General features: G+C 32.9%; 1 protein-coding gene across 2 annotated transcripts in view; it reads right to left on the reverse strand.

Annotated features, from left to right (window-relative positions):
- NALF1 (NALCN channel auxiliary factor 1) overlaps positions 1 to 21,645 on the reverse strand; it is a 710,740-nt gene that overhangs the window by 52,390 nt on the left and 636,705 nt on the right. The window lies entirely within an intron of this gene.

Below are 21,645 nucleotides of genomic sequence, written 5' to 3' on the forward strand. Positions count from 1 at the left end.
TTTGAACTCAGAAAGAAGAGATCCTGTCTCCAGGACTGGTACTCTATCCATTGAGCCACTTGACTGCCCCTCTAATTCAATATAAAACATATTTATCAGGAATATACTGTGTGCAAAGAATTATGAGAAAGTCTAGGTAAACAAAGATTTAAAAAATGCCATCTTGTTCTCCAGGAGAGGTTGTGTGTGGTGTGTGTGTGTGTGTGTCTGTGTTTACATGCATGCATGTGCACTGTATGTGAAATTTGTTTTATTTTCTTTCTGTTCACCAGCCAGGTATTTCCACAAGGAAATACATAAAACCCATGTACTTCAATTAATAGCAAACATGATTTAAAAATAATTGTATGAAATTAAATACTTCCCAAAATTCTGTCAGTGGTATGTAATTACATACTTAATAATTTCTAACTCTGTGATCCATCTAATGATCAAGAATTTTCATGAATTCTATTCATATTTGTAATGTATCTACATTCTATTTGCAATTTACTTCATAATCAACTCTCTCCCTTTCTCAGATAGAAGAAAGGGGCATCAGCTAAATTAGATATGTAATTTTGACAATACATTTAGCAAAGTTAGGGATCAATTTATAGAATTTTAATTCAGGGATACTCATTTCTGATACCTGACAATATCTTGACAACATAATAAAGTCTCACAAAAATTTGTTGTGTTTTTTTTTAATTATAAAATGTTAAAAAAAAAGACAAATAATTATAAAATCAATCTGCTTTGGGGTAATATAGATATTTTTGTTTTGAAAAATGAATATAAAGTAATTCCTAAATGTCCATGTTTCAGGGGCCAGTTTGCTTATTTGTTACTTTTGTGACCTTGGAGAGGTCATGGATCTGAGTCTCTTATCTGTAGAAATAAGAAGCTTAAACTTTATGACCTCTAACATTCTCTCCAGCTCTAATTTTACATTTTATGATACTACTTAGATATTTAGCTCTACTGTCATACATACATTTTCTCACTCAATGTAACCCAACTAGATTGCCTTTTGGTCAAATGAATTCAACATATAAACTAAATAAGCCAATATGAATGCATGAACAGAGTAGCAAAGCTCTGCAGTGCAGAAATTCATCCTCTAATGCTGTCATGTCAAACCCTAATTTGATAAGACTGAGCTTCAACTCAAATCCCTCACACAAGATGCAAAAATAGAAAATCTATACTTTGACATAGGATCTTAACTGATGGAGAAAAGGATACAAGAAAAAAATACCCTTACCTTTCACTTTGATCCTTGGTCAAGTGTTATTGAGTACTGAGTTCCAACAACATTTGTTGCTTAAGCCATTCATTTGACAACTAATCACATTCAATATCTTTCTGGCAATTTTGTCTTAGGGTTTCCTTCTCCCTCTCCCTCTGCCTCTCCCTCTCTTTTTCTTCCTCTGTCCTTCTCCCTCTCTCTCTCCCTCCCTCTCTTCCTCCTTTGCCCCCTCCCTCCTTTCCCCATAACCTGTTTAAAACAACAGCAACAACATATTTAAGAATCTGTCATTTGGTGGTAGGAAGACAGAGCCACCGAGCAAACCTAGGCAACAACTTCCAAGACATTTTTATATAATTTTTCAAATATTAATAAAGAAATAAGATATCATAGTTAAAAAGAAAATTATCTTTTAAAATTCTAAAATGAAAATAACTAAATTTAGTCTTTTTCTATTTGGTAAAACAAAGTTTCTGCAAATCTTTCAGATCTAAATAGAATAGAAAATTCTTATTTGATCTAGTCACTGCTGAGGACATATAGTGAATTTTTAATATCATTTAAAACTTCAGATAGCCATAAAGTTTGTTCTGCCCTATTTTCAGAAGGTTAAGCAATCTTATTTGCCTTTGAATGGAGTCATACATGCAGAGCAGGCTGACTAAAGAAAATTAGAGTGTTCTGTTCTGGTTTGGTCTAGGAGGTTGGGCAAAGTGGTCCACAAATTAAAAATATACCCATTTGGACAACACCTGTTAAATATTCATGTAGATTTCTCTCAGCTCTGAGTCAAAAAAAAAAAAAAAAAAAAGAGTTATTATCGTTTCAGAGAAAAGAGGGGAAAAAAGAATTATCTTTATAAGATGAAGGCTTTTCATAAGGTCTTAAATAAAGACCTTGAAAGGTCTATTAGCAAAACAATTGTCTTTTTAAGGGAAGCTTCTCCATTCGCATGTACTATTTAATAATTTGACTTTCACTCAATCAGCAAGCATATGTTAAGAGTACATACTTGGTGTTTGTAAAGCATTATGGGATTACAAAAATAAGTTCCTGTTCTAAAGGAATTTACATACTACTTGAATGACACAACAGATTTCTAGATAAATAAATAAATATAGGATATAGATAAAATACAGTGTTTTGAAGAGAAAGCACTAATAATATAGAAAGATTTCTCAGAAGAGATGGTACATTCTAAGGTTTATTCATAATGACCAAATTCACAGAAAGTTCATTTAAAATTACACCTTTCATATTCTTTTTATAATATTTCTTAGCATTCAAAAGGCTTATGATGTAATGGTCTTAAAGTTGGTAATACTTGGAAACAAATCCTCTGACCTTTACTAGCTATATGATCCTAGATTGAGTCATTTATTCCTGTTTGCCTCAGTTTCCTCATCTGTAAAATGGTCTGCAGAAGGAAATGACAAACAAATTTAGTATTTTTGCCAAGAAAACCTAAGATGGGGGTCCAAAAGAGTTAGATATTATGGAAAACAACAAAAGCCTCCCAATTCTCTCCTAATTGTCTCCCAATTTTTCCAGTCCTCCTTAATTTTAATGCCTGAATTTATTTCCAATTTAATTTGTATATATGTTGTTTATACATAGCTATTTATTTGCATGGTATTTTCTATCACTCTAAACAATGAACTTCATGAAAGCTAGGACTATCTTTTGACTTTTTTTTTTTTGTATCCCCAGCACTTAGCAGAGTCCTTAGTTAACTGACTAATAAAACTTACATTTGTAACACTTTCTTAAACAAGTAATTAGAAAATAGTGTGCTAATGACAGCATCAAATTATATTCATTTTATAGTTCATTTCACAATTTTTTTAATGAAGAAATACATTTGCAGAAATAGCATATTCAATTAATCGTGTATTACACCAAAACCCAATAATAATCATTATAACTGTCTCCAGGACCTTTAGGAATGGAATCCTCCATCTGGTCTCATTCAGAAAACTGAGAAATTCTCATTATGTTAACTCAGTGATGAAGGTAGCTTCAGCCTGTTTTTTATGCTAGAAGACACACAAAACCTAGGATAATTAGGTACTTATGATCTGTTTGTGTTTTAGAAGTTATCTAACTGGTATGCATTGGGGATGCCTTTTGCTCAGTGGCTAACCTTTTAAGAGTGTAATAGAGAGGGACATGGAGATGGAAAGTATAGGATGAATTTTGAGAAGAACTTAAATCAAAATAAATCAATCAAACAAGAATTTATTAAGTAACTGATAGATCCTGGGGATAAAAGTACAAGAAATGAAACAATCCAAACCATTTCCAAAAAGATGAATTTCTAATAAATGAATAAAAAGCACAAGTAAAAAGATATCCAATGTAAGGGAAATAAATACAAAGTATACACCAGATACAAGGTAATTTAAGAGGGAAGTACATCTCAATTGGGGGAAATTAAAAAAGGCTACATGCGGAAGTGATGTTGAGTTGCTTGCCAGGCTCTAAAACACCCCCTCCACACTCCCACACTTACACACACACACCAACACCCACCCACACACACCTACACACAAAACAATAAGGGCAATAAACTCAGTACACTAGAACCTGCTAATATTCTTTTTTTTTTTTTTTTTTTTTTTTTTTTTAAGCAATAAAATGGAATCAGTGCCTCCTCTCTCCCTCTGGCTCTGAAAGCAGAGGCCATTAAGAATCTAGTTAAGTGCTTCATTTGGTTTTGAAGGAGATTTGTCCATTAACATTAATTAAATTCTCCCTGAGCTCTTAAAAGCTCACTTGCCAGGTGGTTTTTCTGTGTTCTCATGTCTTCCTGATTTGACATCAGAAATAGTTATTCTTTGGGAGGAAAAGAATCTATGATTCTGAATGGAAGGAAATGGTCATGGAAAACCAGTTATAGTTATGGTACTCTATGACTAAAGCATGGGTAGATTACAAAAACTTCATTTTCATATAAAACTTTGTGTTAAAGTAGCAAGGTAAGTGCAATTATATTGAAATAATTTGTTAGTTGCAGCTGACTACCTGTAGCCAAATTTTCACTAAAAATGGACACAACTATAATTATGTATCAAGAGAAACTTGACTCACTGTTTTTCCCAGTACTTAATTCAAATGTAAACTTGACTTTCCTATAAACATTTAGAAATTCTGGGTTTTGCATAAGAATATAAAATGCACTTTCTATTTCTGGGAAGAGTCTATTGCATCTCTCTCCCCATTTACCCTCCTATATTCTGCATTTTTTTTGTGATAAAATCCTGGGTAACTAGATGGAATTGTCAGAGAAAACCTAAAGTATTGATAAGCTTATAATGATGGGGGTTGAGGTCTCTTTAAGAATCCCTTGATTTACTTCTGGTCACCAGGCTGTCTCAACCACCACAGATCTGAGCTAACTTGGGGCACCACCCACAAGCCCCTTTAGGTATAAAAGAGCCAAAGTGGATCTCTCTCTTTGTAGGAGCCCTTCCCCCTCAAACATGGTATTCTTCCAGCCATGTAAGGTTCCTGCCCGCCCAGTGACCACCTTTGGCCCTGGCGTCTTTCTACCTTTAACTTTACTTCCAAATCACTACAATAAACCTTTTTTTTTTTTTTTTTTTAAATCAATCTAGGTTTTCGGGCCTCTAAATTCATTTACAGGGGACAGTGCGCCGTCATGGGACTGTGCTGACCCAAACGGGGTTCCCCCTTCCCTAACTCTCATCAATAATATTCCCCAAGGCAAGCAAGAAAGGGCTCTGATTGGGATTAGCTAGCCTTAAAATCCCACTACTATGTAGGTTTTGGAAAACCCTACTTTACTATATCTAATCAGAAAGCGAAGTTATGATGTCAAACCACTGTGATTAAATTTTTCTCATAAATCGGCCCATTATATAATGACATTTTTTGCTGATTCTGTAATAGGGTTACTCCTTCAAAATGTTCTGCCTTGTGGAGTGTTTCTTCTTACCCTTGCATGCCCCATGGTCCCTTTCTCCTTGTTATACCTAACTTAACTCTTTTAGGGCTAAACTTGTCTTTTCTATTGTCAATTGTTAAAACTGCTTTCCTCCCTAAGTATGTGCTCTCCCAAATCTATTTCATATTTACCATTCTTGGTGTATTTTACCTCTTCATTTTGTCCATAACCTTTTCTCATAAACAAAAACTCCTTTTGGCAAAAAGAAAGCCCTTGTGAAGATCACATGACTGAACTTCATCATTTGGGTCTCAACCTTATCATTTCATACCTGCCCTCTATCTTATCACTTGAGTTTCCAATTTAATTCCATATCTCTTCAGAAACAGGCATAGTTATTAAACTTCATATTAGGAAGATCTGGATTCTAACACTGCTTCAGATGCTTATTAACTGTGTGATCCTATGCAAGTTAAATACTCAGAGCCTTATTTCCTCATTTTGGAACTTGATGGAGTTGGGATAGATGGCTTCCAAAGTTGCTTCTAGATCTTATGATCCTGAGATATAACATATAGCAAAGATATAACATATAACAAAGACAACTTTGCTGCTTATTTTTCAGATCAGAAAATTTTTTAAAAATATCTTCTCTGTAGTTTCATTGGATTCTATTATATTCGCTAACATAATTTCTCATCTTTGCGTGTGTGTGTGTGTGTGTGTGTGTGTGTGTGTTTTGCCACACATTCAAAGTGGAAAGAGGGAGGGCACATATAGATAAAATGCTAGCAAAGTGAAGTCAAAGCAATCAGTATATACTAATGTTTTACAACTCACTCTGCTAGTTAAAGAAGAAACAATAGTAGCAACCAAGGTTAAGACATAGAAGAGTGAAATGGAGCTAGTAATGACAACAGAGAAAACAAAGCCTGAGAGATTATGAGGAGCACTAAGTTAACAAAGGGAACTAAAAGTACAGTGACTTTTACTATACTATGAATATAGAAAGAATGTTTACCTGATGCTTTAAACTGAGGCTTTCAGGCCATAAATCAGTACAACATTTTCTCCTTAAGATCAGGGTTAATTTGTAAAGAAAAGAGAACATTCAAGCAGAATGGAAGAGGATATGGCTAATAAAATATAGAATAATAGATACATAAAGAAAATAAACCCATGGACAAACTTTTTTGGCAATTCCAGGGTTGTGATTTCCTTTCTTTTCTGCCCATAGGCAGATCTACAAATATCATATGGTGGCTAATGTAGTTTTTTTTTTTTTTTTTGTTGTTGTTCTTTTATGTCCTTGTTATAACAATTGATTTATAACTTAATTTCTTCATGAAAACATTAGAATCAATTGTTAGAATTGTTGATGCCTTTCCCCCCATTTTTCTCATTTTTGGCATTAACAATTCATTTGAGAAGACCAGAATGAAATGATTTCATTTTCTAGCTATATCTTTATCTTTTTTTAAAAAAAAAATGCTTTCTCCAAGCTTTGTATTAATTTTTTGTCTTTGACTAAATGAGTAGTTTGACAATACACATATCAAAGAATGATTCCTATATTGGTAACAAGTCCTATTTGTTACAAAATAATGAATTACATTTCTGAAATTCTGACTTTCATTAATATTTCAGCAAAATTTAAGCCATAATATCTTGAGAATACATGTAAAATTCCATTACTAAGAATACTACAGTATAACAAAGTGAGTTCCTATCTGATACTCTTCCTCCATGTTTTCACTAAATATTCCATTTCACTTATTTGAGTGATTCAAAACAACTTTAGCAAAATAGAGACAAATTTTATTATAAAATAAAATTCCTTAAAACAATGCTTTTGATTATTATTGTTATTTTAGCAAGAATGCTAAATATAGCTGCATATTTAGAAAATATTATCTTTTAACCTCTACACAAATACAAAGAGGATAATATCTATGCATAGAGTAATGAATTAAGGGAGGGCATAAACAGAGGGTATTTCAAGCCAGAAAATTCCTTTAAAAGTCTTCTAAGTTTTCTGTTCAGTAACTGATTTAAAAATGTGTTTGGCAGTAGGAAAGTCTTGATCTTTCAACTTACATTAAATAACTGGAGAATTGTTATTAAACATTTTAGCTTAGTCTAATGCAAGAAACTCTGAATTGATAATCTAGAAGTCAAGAGGCTTACTTTATTGTTCTGGCTCTGCATTAAACAGAAATACTACTTTGGACAAATGTCAGGCTCTCTATGTCTCAATTTGTCATCCATAACATGAAAGAGTTGGACTAGATTATCTTTTGAGTCCCTTCCAGATCTAAATGACATGATTGCCAATTCTTTTTCTCAGAGATGAAGTTTAAAATGTCTTGGCTGTCCAAGGAATGTATTAAAACTACTATGAGAGAGAAATTTGTCAAGATAAGCAAGCCTAGCTGATATTTTTATCTTAATTTGAACAATTACAATTAATGTGTGAAAAAGAATGTGAGGATGAATGTTCTAATGCTCCTCTCATTACAGTCACTTCTTCTAATCTATTCACTACTTTCAGAAGCCCTAAGAAGCAGAAAGAAGACAATTATATATGGTCATAAAATTATTCTAGAATTATAAACTGATCTATATACTTAAGTGAGAATACACTGAGAAATTATGTTATTGTTTTTTCTGATTCAATCTATGTTTCCAAATGAGTTTCACATCACTAACTGGAAATATAATTTTAAAATCTTATACTAATTAATGAACAACTCAGTGGCCTTCAAACAAATTTCCAATTAATTATTAGATAGTAAGGTAGTTCTTTAAAATTAAATGTTAATGTTAAAAGTTAATGTCAAAATCTGGTCAAGCATACAGACAGGTAAGGTGGCATAGTGGATCATGAACCGGTTTTGAACCAAAAAAGACCTGAATTTAGGTTTTGCTTCTGACACATACTGGCTGCATGACCCTGAATATCTCCAAGAATTAACCTCTTAGTGCTCTAATTATTTCTCTAAGGTTTTACATAGAAAGTTTATTATACTGGTAAATGAAGTTCCCTCCCTCAAAGTGACACAAAGTCCCATTCTTTATCTTAATTAATTATAGGATTTGAAATGTAGATCTGAATTATATCAGAGGTCATCTAGACTCATCCCCATCCCCTCCACAATGTACAATGAAAGAAAATGAGACTCAAGAGAAGAAATTATTTCTTCAAATTCATACAGGCAGTAAGTGATAAAGCCAGGATTCAAACTTGTGTTCTAAGATTCTAAGATCAAAGGTAATATTCAATAGTGGTTTTTTAATTACAACATGTTACCTAATCATAGTAATAATAATATCCTGTAGTCAACTGCTTTCAGGGAAACAAAGTATTCAAAGTATTCAAGAAAGTGGATATATTCTTTTTTTTTTAATAATTTTTATTTACCATATATATATATATATATATGTAATTTTACAACATTGACAATTGCCAAATCTTTTGCTCTAATTTTTGCCCTCCTTCCCCCCCCTCCCCCAGATGGCAAGTAGATCAATACATGTTAAATATATTAAAGTATAAATTAAATACAATATATGTATATACGTGTCCAAATAGTTGTTTTGCTGTACAAAAAGAATCAGACTTTGAAATAGTGTACAATTAGGCTGTGAAGGAAATCCAAAATGCAGGTGGACAAAAATAGAGGGCTTGGGAATTCTATGTAGTGGTTCATAGTCATCTCCCAGAGTTCTTTCACTGGGTGTAGCTGGTTCAGTTCATTACTGCTCCATTGGAACTGATTTGGTTCATCTCATTGTTGAAGATAACCATGATCCATCAAAATCATCATATAGTATTTTTGTTGAAGTATACAACAATCTCCTGGTCCTACTAATTTCACTCAGCATCAGTTCATGTAAGTCTCTCCAGGCCTTTCTGAAATCATCCTGTTGGTCATTTCTTACAGAACAATAATATTCCATAATATTCATATACCACAATTTATTCAGTCGTTCTCCAATTGATGGGCATCTACTTAGTTTCCAGTTTCTGGCCACTACAAAGAGGGCTGCTATAAACATTCTTGCACATACAGGTCCCTTTCCCTTTTTTAAGATCTCTTTGGAATATAAGCCCAGTAGTAATGCTGCTGGATCAAAGGTTATACACAGTTTGATAACTCTTTGAGCATAGTTCCAAATTGCTCTCCAGAATGGCTGGATGTATTCACAATTCCACCAACAATGTATCAGTGTCCCAATTTTCCCACATCCCCTCAAACATTCTGCATTATCTTTCCCTGTCATTCTAGCCAATCTGACAGGTGTGTAGTGGTATCTTACAGTTGATTTCTTATAAATTAGAGTTAATTCTCTATATATTTTGGAAATGAGGCCTTTATTGGAACCTTTGACTGTAAAAATGTTTTCCCAGTTTATTGTTTCCCTTCTAATTTTAGCTGCATTAGTTTTGTTTGTACAAAAAACTTTTCAATTTGACATAATCAAAGTTTTCTAGAAAGTGGATATATTCTTAATGATCAATGAATTTTATTCATATTGATCTATGTTTTCTTTGACACTTAGCTTTTGTCGATATTAAAGAAATATAAAGGAGGTGATAATTAGGGTAAATTTTCCAGGTTTATTATAGCCATAATTTTATATTTTTTATTTCTTAAATTAAAAATTATGACTAGTTGACTAGACAGTTTTTTCAGGTAGTAGAAAACAAAACTTTGTAATTACATTTTATTCAAAATATTATTTATTTATTTATTTTCCTGAGGCTGGGGTTAAGTGACTTGTCCAGGGTCACACAGCTAGGAAGTGTTAAGTGTCTGAGACCAGATTTGAACTCGGGTTCTCCTGAATTCAAGGCTGGTGCTCTATCCACTGTGCCACCTAGAAGCCCCTCAAAATATTGTTTTAAAAACCATCTTCCACTAAAATTGGTTAGCTCTAGAGGGCCACTGGATTTAAGCAATCTGAAGTATTGAGAGTCTTTGTTATTTTATCAATTAAAAATGTCAGTTAAATCAAAATAAATTCCATTGAATGTTTTGAAGTGTTAAGAGTTGAAGCATACCTTTATGTTTTCTATATTTTAAAATTATACACACACATATGTATGTATATAGCAATTCTAATAATTACCAAAATAATTACCAAATTAATCAAAATCTTTTCTTAAAAATGCTTTTTTTTTTTTATCAGTTTAAATTACTTGGAATATCCTTGAAAATAACTCATTTCTTTAAAACCTATAATCCAATTCACATTTCATTAATTTAGACTGATCTTACCTTAATTAGTCTGAATTGGTGAGGCTTTTCAATATGTTCAATGCTGTCAGATAGCTCATTTTTATCTAATAAGTCTGCGAATTATCCTGCGAAGACTTAGAAGCTAGTATTCCCTTTCTCACTGTCCTCCCTTGTTCTAATCTTTCTTGAGATCTGGTATTCAAACTGCTTAGATTAATAGCCACCTGCTCCCTTGGACTGAGATTTCAGGAAAACCATAAAGTCCTTGCCTGGAAACAGTTCAGACAATTTCCAAAAATTAAAATTTGGAAAGAGTTAGTAAAAACAAGGCACACAAATACTATGGAAATGAGCTGAATGATTATAATGAAGAAGTCCATAGAATAACACACTTTCAAAAAATATTATGTCCCCAATTGGTCATTACATTATAATCCAACAGTTGCAAAAAGGAATACATTTACTCTATTCTTGTAGAAATTTATGCAGCATATTTCAAACACTACTACCATGGCAATAACACTGGATTTATATCCAGCAGCACATGGCTTAAGTTTACTCTTGGCTAGATACTATCTATGTAATTGTTGTCACTTCCCTGGCTGGATCTCAGGTATCACCTATGTAAAATGAGTGGAAAGAATTAGATTATCTCTAAGATATCAAATGAAATAATATTTGTACCCCCATGCCTGACACATAGTTTGTACTGTGCATATGTTTATTCTTTCCCCTTCTTCCCTTTAGTTTGAACAGTTTGCAATTCATTATTATTGAATCAAGTGATAGTTTAATAGATTGGAAGGGGCCATGTATTTAAAGTGACTTGCTCAGGGTCACACAGTCTGGGAAGTATCTGATGTCTCATTTGAATTCAGGAACACAACTATTTCTGATTGTAGTCCTGGCACTCTATTCATTGTACCACTTAGCTGCTCATCTGTCACAGAATAGGCATTAATAAATGATTATTCATTTGAGTTAACTTTAATGGTTTTTCAAGGTCACACGATCCAAAGTGGTTGTACCAAGATTTAAATCCATGTTGACTCCAAATTCAATGCTCTTCCTACTCCTCAAGCTCTTAGAAACAGGAGAAACTTTAGAGTGAAGTTTTCTTGACTCACTTCCTTCCTTATATGAGAATATCTTTCCAAAGTCTGAAATATTATCATATAGCTTCTGCTTTAGAAAGCCATCGATTTGGACTTTTACATTTATTAGTATTTAAACATCTATATATGTGATCCTAATGTAAAGAGTAAAAAAAAATGTTTATTTTAAAATACTTTGAATATTTAAAGGTATGTGAAAACATTTTTATGTCTAAGAAAAAATGAATTTAACCAGATACCTTATGATGCAATAATAAATCAAACAGTATCATTTGAAACAATTGCAATATATAATTATATAATATGAATACAATATATAAGCTCATGTAGTGCTGGGCTTAGAATCAGAAAGACTCATCTTCCTGATTTTAAATCTGGCCTTAACAGATACTTATTAACTATGTGACGCTAGACAAGTAACTGTAATTACTTGTAATTACTTGCCCCCAAAGTTCTTAAGTTCATGCTATATGTGTGTGTGACTGTGAATATTCATATGAAAAATATAAGTAAAGCCATATGAAGAACTAAAGGCATTGTTTTATTGTCATAAGAAATTAAGGAGAAATCTCATTCAAAGCTGTCAAAAAAAAGTTTTCCTAAAGTCTGTTTTTTTTTTTTTCTTTTTAACTCTTATTTTAAAACAAAATAAAGCTGTGTATCATTTTACTCTGAAAAACTACTAAGAATTGAAGATCTAGAAGAGAAGATACTTTCTTCTAGGGATTTCTTACTTCTCATTGCTTTTGAGAGAGTGACTACTAACTATCCCAGGAAGAAGATAAGATGTTGACTTTGAAGGCAGAAGGAATGAGGGACTCTAAACAGGATTTTTTATGTTGAATGTTTCCAGTAAGAGTTAAGCATCAGGCTGAAAATACCTGTATTATGTGAATGGGAAAGAAGACAAATCCTAGCAGATGGGATACTATTATGATGAGAATTGACAGTCCAGAGACTATAAGCACAAACTTAGATGCAGCAACAAGTGGTGAAATTTATTAATAATTAGTGAAACTAGCTTGGGGAAATTAGCTGGAGATTAAGTAGATTCTACTTCATTTTTATCCATTTTCATCTTCTTTTTGCTTTTGCCCTTGCTCTCTCACTTTCCAAAAAACAAAACAAAACAAAAGATCAAGATGAAGGGAAAAAAAATTTCCTTTTTTTTTGTTTCTTCCTTCAAAACTTTTCAGAGTAGTTAGTCCATTTCAAACTAACATCTTTAAATGGTAACTGGATTTTTCATGCTTGAAATTGTATTAAACTGTATTGGCATTGAATGAATTTCATTTCTACTTATATGTATATATTTAGGGAGTGTGAAAATGGAGAAAGGAAGACTAGAGTTGAAGAGATCTAACTTATTGAGGGTTTCAATGATTCAATTTATATTCTACTCTTATAAACTGGCTGGTAGTTTGCAAACCAAACATTTAAAATCGATAAGAAAATGATCAACAGGTTCTTATATTTTTATATGTATATACATTTTCTTTTTATTTTATTTTTTAATTTAAGGAATAAAATAAGCATTTCTATAACATAGTATAATAAAAATGTACATGAAAGTGTAAATAATTTATAATTTGCTAATCCTTTAAAATATATAATAAATTTATCATGTAAATTTGTTTTTTCTCTCCTTCCTCCATGGCTATCATTAAATAGAAATTGGCAAGTACATGCAAAATTACTCTATCCAAACTTCTATTTATCAATTCTTTCTCTGGTTACAGACAGCATCTTTCTTCAGTTGTACTTTATAGTTAATTTGGGAATATATAATAGTTGAAATGACTTATTCATTTAAAGTCATTCTTAAAACAATATTGCTTGTACTGTATAAAATGATCTCTCGCTTCTGCTCACTTTACTCTTCATTATTCCATGCGAGTCCATCTCATTATTTCTTATAACGCAGTAATATGCCATCACAATTATATACCACAACTTGTTCAGTCATTCTCTAGTTGATGAGTATCCCTGAAAGTTCCATATATTCTTGGTAGGGTGAGGCTGGAGTAGTGGTTTAGAATATGTGATAAAAATAATTTTCTTTCTTTGAAAAACAAGATCAGCAGTCCTCATTGAACTTGAAAAAAAAGCCATACTTCCACATAGGAAAGGAGAATAAGTGTATAGGAGAAAAACCAACTAACCGACCACCTTAAAACTAAAACAAAGTGAGCTACAAGGGAAGTTTTACCTGCATAAGAGAGAGAAGTGACTAGTGTAGACACATTCTGTAATCATTGATAGTGTGTTACTTTAAGGTAGGCAGTACTTTTGATGAATCTCTCCTTTTTGCTAGGGAAGTTCTAGTGAGTCTGGCTGCTTTAGAAGCCAGGTCTTCTAATTTGCACACAAGCTAATACAACCACTGCAGATGAGACTTTGCTAAACTGTGACCTAATTATTCATTCACAGAAATGAGTTGTCCTTGAGGTGGTACAGATTTTTTTAGAGGGGGAGAAAGTTACTGCTTTCCTTGTTTAATGAGGATGCCACTTTTATGAACATAAAAGTCAGATTGAAAAGCCAGCACTGGCAGGAGTGAGATACTGCACAGCTACTGCTGTCAACCTGCTCTGTGAACAGCAGCATATTGTGTAACAGTGGAAGAGAAGCTGAGCATGTCAAATGATTTTGCTCTGAAATTATCTGTTCTCCTTCAGAAAAGGTCCTTTCACTCTTGTTAATAGCAATGTCATGTGACTTGGCATAAGCTAAATGGGGGGGAAATAATACATTAAGTTCCTATACTACTTGCTTTTAAGACATTAGACACTTTCGAATTTGGTTTATCTTAAGAAATGGTCTGTAACATCTCTATTTTGGTGATTAGAGTGCAGCTGATTGACACACAGAATTCTGTCCTGAGGCTGTGGATGGAGTTGGTGACATGATAATTCCTAATAATATTCTCTCATGAATGCTAACCAGCTACAGAGAAGCTCAGGCACCTCCTTCCCTTCTGCTCTCCTCATTCCCGCCCCCCCCCCACCCTAATGACTTTCTTATATTAAATTAATTTCCATTCAGCCTCCCTCTGTCTTTAGAAGATTGGTAACCTTCATGACCTCCTTTTTTAATCTTTTCAGGCCCTTTCTTGGGAATTTTGTCTTTAACTCTTTCCATTGCTACAATATAATGTGATTCCACTAATCATAGAAAGTCTTTCTGGAAATAACTAAAACAGGCAATATTCATTGTCATAACTCATTCTCTTTCTAGTAAGTAAATGTTCCCTTAACATAATCAGCCATAACACACTAAATAGTACTATTAAACTTTTATTGTAGCCTAAATGTTAACATCAAAATAAAAAATTCAAAAACTCTCTGAGAACTCTTGAATCAAACTAATGTTTTGGGATGCACTATAACTTTATCTGTGTATATCTGTGTGCACATGTATATGTGTATATATACATATCCATATACACATATTGTTTCAGAGAGCTACAGGGAAGTACCTTTTAAAACAGAAATTTCAAAAGAGAATGATGGTACATTGGGAGGGAGAAGATGGTATCAGTAGCACAGTGGCTAAGGCTTTGAACAAAACTATTAACTATTTTTGACTTTAATTTCTACATAAATGCATTGGCTTCTTTTTCAATGAAAACAAAATTAAAATCAATCAATAAAAATGAGGCTAAAACAGAGTATGCATTTTGGTTAGCAGGGTGGGTTGGCAAAAGGGGAGAAAGATGTCAAGGTGTAATATTTGGGCTAGCTCTCTGGAGAAGCTCAGAATCAGCCTGAGTCCTTTGTTTTAGTGGAGGAGTGAAGGAAGCAGGACAGCCACCAAGAGGCTGGTCAAAGATGGAATGTCTCATTTCCAGTCCTTCTCAGCCTTTATATACCTTATTACAATTACATCATTACAGCATACTAATTATGTGTGAACTAGAGAACCATCATTTCATCAATTCCACTGAGTTAACACCTTGTTTCAAATATACTTCTCCAAAGTTCTGGGCCTCTACAACAAAGGGCATGATGGGAGTTAACATTTTTTCTTCCCTCTGTGGCCTTGGTGGATGTACAGAATATTCAGTGAGTATCTAATTTTTTCCTTCTTCACCTACCTTCTACAGAATGAAAGAATATAAAAATGAAAGCATGGAACAAAAAAAAGTGATCCCTATCCTATGGTAGGTATAACCAGAACCCTGTGAATATGACTTTGAAAGTTCTCTTTCAGATAGGGATCTAGAAGCTTATGCCTTGTACGTGTACATTATGTACATTATATCTACATACATGTTGGAGTTTCCTTCAGCTACAGGAAGCTGTGCTTGACTTGGTAAGGATGTTGAATAACTGAGGCCTCTGTTTTCTCTTTCCCCCACCCCTGATAGATGGTTCCTACAGTATTTATTAATTCCCAGTTATGAAGTTTAAAGATTGGGATAGAGCAGAATGCCCACTTGTATCTTTTGGAGGTAGCCAGGTGCAGTGAAAAGTGCTTGACTCGATGTCAGAAAATCTAGATTTGAATATTGTATCTGTGTTCTGGACATGAGGATTCTCAACTGCAAACTAATGGTTTGGATGAGATATTTTCGAAAATCCATTCTATTGGTAAATCTATGAGGCTGTACCAGTCAAACTAGTAAACATGTAGTTAGATCTGGATTAATATGAATAATGAATCCATTGAAGTAGTTTTATTATTCAAATTTGAACTGCCTATTTCCATGTGCTGGAACCAATTGCCGTATTTTACATAATTATAACTTTGAATAGTGTAGATTTGAATACATGCAGCTATTTCACAGGATTGATTCATTATTTACACTAATTGGGACCTAGTTGTAAGTTTAAGATTTGTGTTGTTATGGAAATGTAATAAATTCTTCAGTTCATTTGAATACAAGAGAAAGCAAAAGAATTATTTGCACAGATTGTTTTATGAATTATGTGTGGGGATACAGAAATTTTGAGTAGAAACAGTGAATGATACTATATAAAGTTTGGGAACCACTGCTCTAGTCAAATATTTCACTATAATAATGGGTGATGGAATGATTAAGACAAATTATGGGCAGAAGAAACAGAATTGGTATCTAATTTGGCAATGATTTAGAGCAATGACATTTGAAGATCTAGGGGAGTGCTTTTTTTTCACTATTGATATAGCCATGGATAATTGATTCATTTTCCAAATATGAATGCCTGCTAACTGATAAGTTCAAAATGATATGTAATCTTTAATATATAGGCAATGTGTTGTAGTAGAAAAGCGATACAATTAGAATCAAGAGAATTTGATTGAAATTGCATCTTTGACATTTACTAGCTGAGTGACCATGGGAAAAATCACTGAATCTTTCATTATTTCAGTTTTTCCATATGTAAAATTTATACTGTATTATCCCCCTCACAGACTTATTCAACTGAATTCCATTCAACAAAACTTATTCAACTGAATTTCATTCAACAAACATTCATTAAACACCACTCAAGATTCTTGAAGGGGCTGCCAGAGCTTGGGTCAAGGCATTTTGTTGTTATTGTATTGTTTTAATTTTTTTGGACTAGAACTGTAATTGCAATAAGGAAAAGCTTTACATAGGTGGTAGAAACTGATGTAATCCTTGAAAGAATTTAAAGACTGCCAGCAGAGAGAATAGGAAAAAAAGAATTAATTTTAAACATGAAAATACATTTTGGGAAGCATGGAGATGGGAAGAATGTCAATGTAAGCCTTAGGGCTACTCATTCTTGAATATGGGCCCTTAAAATTTGATGTATATCATGAATAAATATTTATTAAAAATAACTCATGAGCCACCACTGATGGATTTATTTTTATGAGTCAGAAGACATATTGGTTGAAAGAAAAGTAATTTAATTCAATGAATTAGCAAGTAAGTACCAAGAAAAGATGATTTCTTGCATACATGAAGCATACTCTCCTATAGGTAATTAAACTATAATAGGGAGAATGAATATATGTGACAAGGGAACAAGCATGGAGGGTATTCATATAATGAGAACATGAACAGGGAATGTATGTAAAGAAATATATGCCAAGATACTCTCTGACCAGGATATACACAGAGAGGACAGACCCATAGAAGATAGGTGTAGCTAATGCATATGTATGGTGCATATGCATATATATGTAGTATATAAAGAGAGTGGACATTTGACTGAGGGGCACATGTAGCTAGTATCACTTATAACTATCAGAGAAGGGCTGCAACTGATTTCTTTTGGTGACAGCATCACACTATTCTTTGTTGCTTTCTAATAGATATCTAATTCCTGATCTTTGCTGGTATTGTGGTCACTGGTCCCAACAATCTCTGACTAAAAATCCTCTCCTTAATAAACTGTTAACCTTTTATTCATAGACAGAAGCTATGAACTAAAACACCAAGAAATACCTTTAAAAAACAAAAATCCAGGCAGAGTGGTCCATGTTAATACTATTTTAAAAAAATTCCAAGTGTATGGAACTCAATCAAAGACTTTCTCCAAACCATTTGATTTAGGATAGGAATTCCTTTAAACTCTAAATTAATCCTTTATGGAGTCCCTTTTAAGAAACTTCACAAAAAAATACAGGAGAAATGTGAAAGTACAGGTAAGAATCTCACTTCACTGCCAAAATCACCTACATTTTGGCATAAAAATTAATCAAAATAAGCACAAAAGCTTTGGAGAATACACAGGGTCTTTATCTTCCCTTTTCTTAACCTGAATTTTAGCTGTCAGCAACAAAGACTCCAGAAAGTTTTTCTATTTTGCCTTGTGAAAAATACTGCTACCTATTTACCTCAAGTTCAGAGAATAACTAATAGGCCAATTTGAATGGAACTAAGAGTTTAATGTGAAATAAGTCTGATATTTGCTAGTGAATGTACTTTTTATTCTAAAGACAAAGGATATTAACTAAAAATTTTTCAGCTAAAGTGAAGTGGACAGACATGTCACAGAAAGTTTATTTTAACATTGGGTAGAAGATATATTACAGATGAAGACTAGAAGGGGGGAGACCAATTAATAATTCATCACAAAATTCCATGAGAGAGGATATGTATTAAGATAGTGCTTGCATTATTAGAGAGAAGGGATATGTGAGGGACAGTTTTTATGAAAATGTAGAAGCCTTGGTAGTTAAGATTTGTGGGGAGAGGTGATTGAGAAAGAGGACTAAGGCAAGGATGAATCCAAGTTTGTGAAACTGAAAGAACTGGAGGGTTGTAGTATGTTCAACAGAAATACGTGAATTTAGAGGAGATGAAGAAAATAAGGAATTATTTTTCTGACATCTGAGTTTTTCAAGAGATAATTTATGATTTTATTCTGTAGTTCAGGAAGGACATTAAGATGTATACATTTAGAAATTATTTGTATAAATATAATAATTGAATTTCAGAGGGTGTGGAAGGAACGAAGTAAGACAAACAAGAGTCTGAATATAGGAACAAAAGAAAAGAAAGTCTGGCATAGAGGCTTGTGGGATATCTATGCTTAGTGGGTAGGAAATGGATGATGATCCAACAAATGAAAATAAGACAGAAGCACTTGAAAAGTATCAGGAAAACCAGGGGAGATCAGTCACAAGCCAAGGAAGATGATAGTATATATAGATCTATCTATCTATCTATCTATCTATCTATCTATCTATCTATCTATCTGTACTAAGCATACATATACATACTACATATATATGTAGTATATAGAGAGCACACATTTGACTGAGGGGAACATGTAGCCAGTACCACTCATAACTAACAGAGTAGGGCTGCGGCTGACTTCTTTTGGTGATAGCATCACACAACTTTCTTGTTTTCTGATAGATATACAATACCTGATCTTTGGGGGTATTGTGGTCACTGGTCCCCACAACCAGCTTCTGGATTTCATTGCTTTGAGGATATCTATGACTAAAAATCTTCTCCCTAATAAGCTGATAACTCTTTATTCATAGCCAGAGGCTATGAGCTAGCATACAAAGATTTATCTTTAAAAAACAAAAATCCAGACAGAATGGTACATGTTAATACTATTTAAAAAAAAAAGAAAAAAGGAACAGCGTAATGGATAAATATCAAAAGACATGTGGCAAAGAAAGCCTGAGAAAAAATAATTAATTCAGAAATGAAGGGACTGTTATTCATTTCAGAGATAGCAGTTTCAGTCAAGTCCAGAAGTCAGAAACAAAGTTGCAAAAGGCTAAGAAACAATTGGAGGATAATGTAATGAGTGTAGCTTGTTTTCACAATTTTGGACACGAAGTGCATAGTCAAAAGAAAATTTCTGTATTTCTATTTTTTGTTTGTTTATTTCTTTTAGTTTAGGTAAGATATATAAATATAAAGCTATTTTTAAAAAGTATCTGTAGGCAGTAGAAAAATAGGAGACAGGAATACGGGAGGACAGGGCACAACTGGAAAAGTTGGTATTCATAAGAAAGTTCACTTCTTCCTTAAAGACTGTGAAAGAGGAAAAAAAGTTTGATGTAGAAGGAGTTGTGATTAGGTATGGAGGAAAGATATAGAAATATAAGTTAAATTAGGATTTTTCATAGTAGTTTGTGGCAGGTTGCCTTCCTTGCCACTCCCTATATTCCTTAAAGGTGAAAGTTGGATTGCACTGACAAAACTTTAAATCTCCAAAGCATCATAATGAAGGTGAAAGAGAAAAGGAAGGCTTTCATTTGCAAATGATTCACACTTAAATCTAGATCTGGCCCTCTTTAGAAAACAGGGAGAATATGATTGTTTGATCATATCCAAATTTAGTAAACAAGACAGCATTTGCTTTCCTTTTATTAGAAACAAAGAATCAGAGGTTCTAGAGTGAGTGGGTACCTAAATAGAGATATTTTTTTCCTAATTGTCCATCCCACTTACATCCTTTTTTTTTTTTTTTTTTTTTTTTTTTTTTGTTGTTGTTGTTGTTGTTGTTGTTGTTGTTGAGGCAATTGGGCACCTTGCCCCAGAATCACACTGCTAGGAAGTGTTAAGTGTCTGAGGTCAGGATTTGAACTCAGGTCCCATCTACTTCAGGGCTGGTCCTCTATCCACTGTGTCACCTAGCTGCCTCCATTTTTTCAATCCAATGAGGAGACCACCTAGACAAAGGTAGACTCTCTGTTTGAAGTTTCTTTTAATAAACAGCATTTTAGAAATCCTTCTTTCCAGTTGTTTTTAGGGAAGAATAAAAGAGAGGAGTGAGAAGAGATTCCTTTTTCACTGTACTCAAGGCTTCACAATCTTACCCTCCTTAATTAGAAGGAAAAGAATAAAGTATCTTTATTTTGAATATAGGGATTTAGCTACAGAAATGTCATGAATTTCTCAGAGTTATAAAACAAGTCAAGGTAATATAAACAAGAATTCCCATCTTCCAATCTAGTGCTTAATTACATCCTTGCCTATCACTTATACTCTACATATAGTTTCTAAAAACACATGCTATATAGGGGTAGGAAAAAGAGAGAAGGAAGATAAAAAATAGAAAACAGATCTGACAACTTTTGATGTTCATGAGTCAATTGTCATACACATAGGGTTAACTTTTCCAGCCTTCTACATAGATCCATTTAGCTTCTTGATTTAATTATTTAAATTCATTGCACAACCAGAAGCATTTATTACTTAAGAGATAAAAAGCAAGATAGAAATGTAGTTCATTTTGGTTAAATCTTTTATATCAATTCACAGGTAAAAATGCTAAATATTATATATGTGAAAATATTTAGAAATTGCCTTTTTCTTTATAGTTTTTTATCTATTAAAATAAATTTTCTTAAATTTTCAAAAGTTTCATACTAAAACAAGTCAGAAAATCAACTAACATTTATTAGGTTCCCACTATGTCAGGCATATGTTGTGTTAATGAGCTCAACACAATGAATTAAAGATCATTAAAAGACTATGTGAAGTATCCATGATGTTGTAAGCATTGGTGGGTACAAGGGAAGCTATCTGACTTATTTTCATGTAGCTAGAGAGCAACCTAATGAGATTTGGAACCATGTCCTGACAAAGTCAACACTGAATTTTTTGCCTTATTAAAAGAATAGATAAATGTCAGCTAATGTAAGTTTTCTTTGTTTGGATTGTTAAAAATTAAATTCTATCCAAGACTGAGGATTATAGTCATATGTTTCATAGGGAAT

The sequence above is a fragment of the Sminthopsis crassicaudata genome, chromosome 3 (genome assembly GCF_048593235.1).
Source record: "Sminthopsis crassicaudata isolate SCR6 chromosome 3, ASM4859323v1, whole genome shotgun sequence".
NCBI classification, from domain to species: Eukaryota; Metazoa; Chordata; class Mammalia; order Dasyuromorphia; family Dasyuridae; genus Sminthopsis; species Sminthopsis crassicaudata.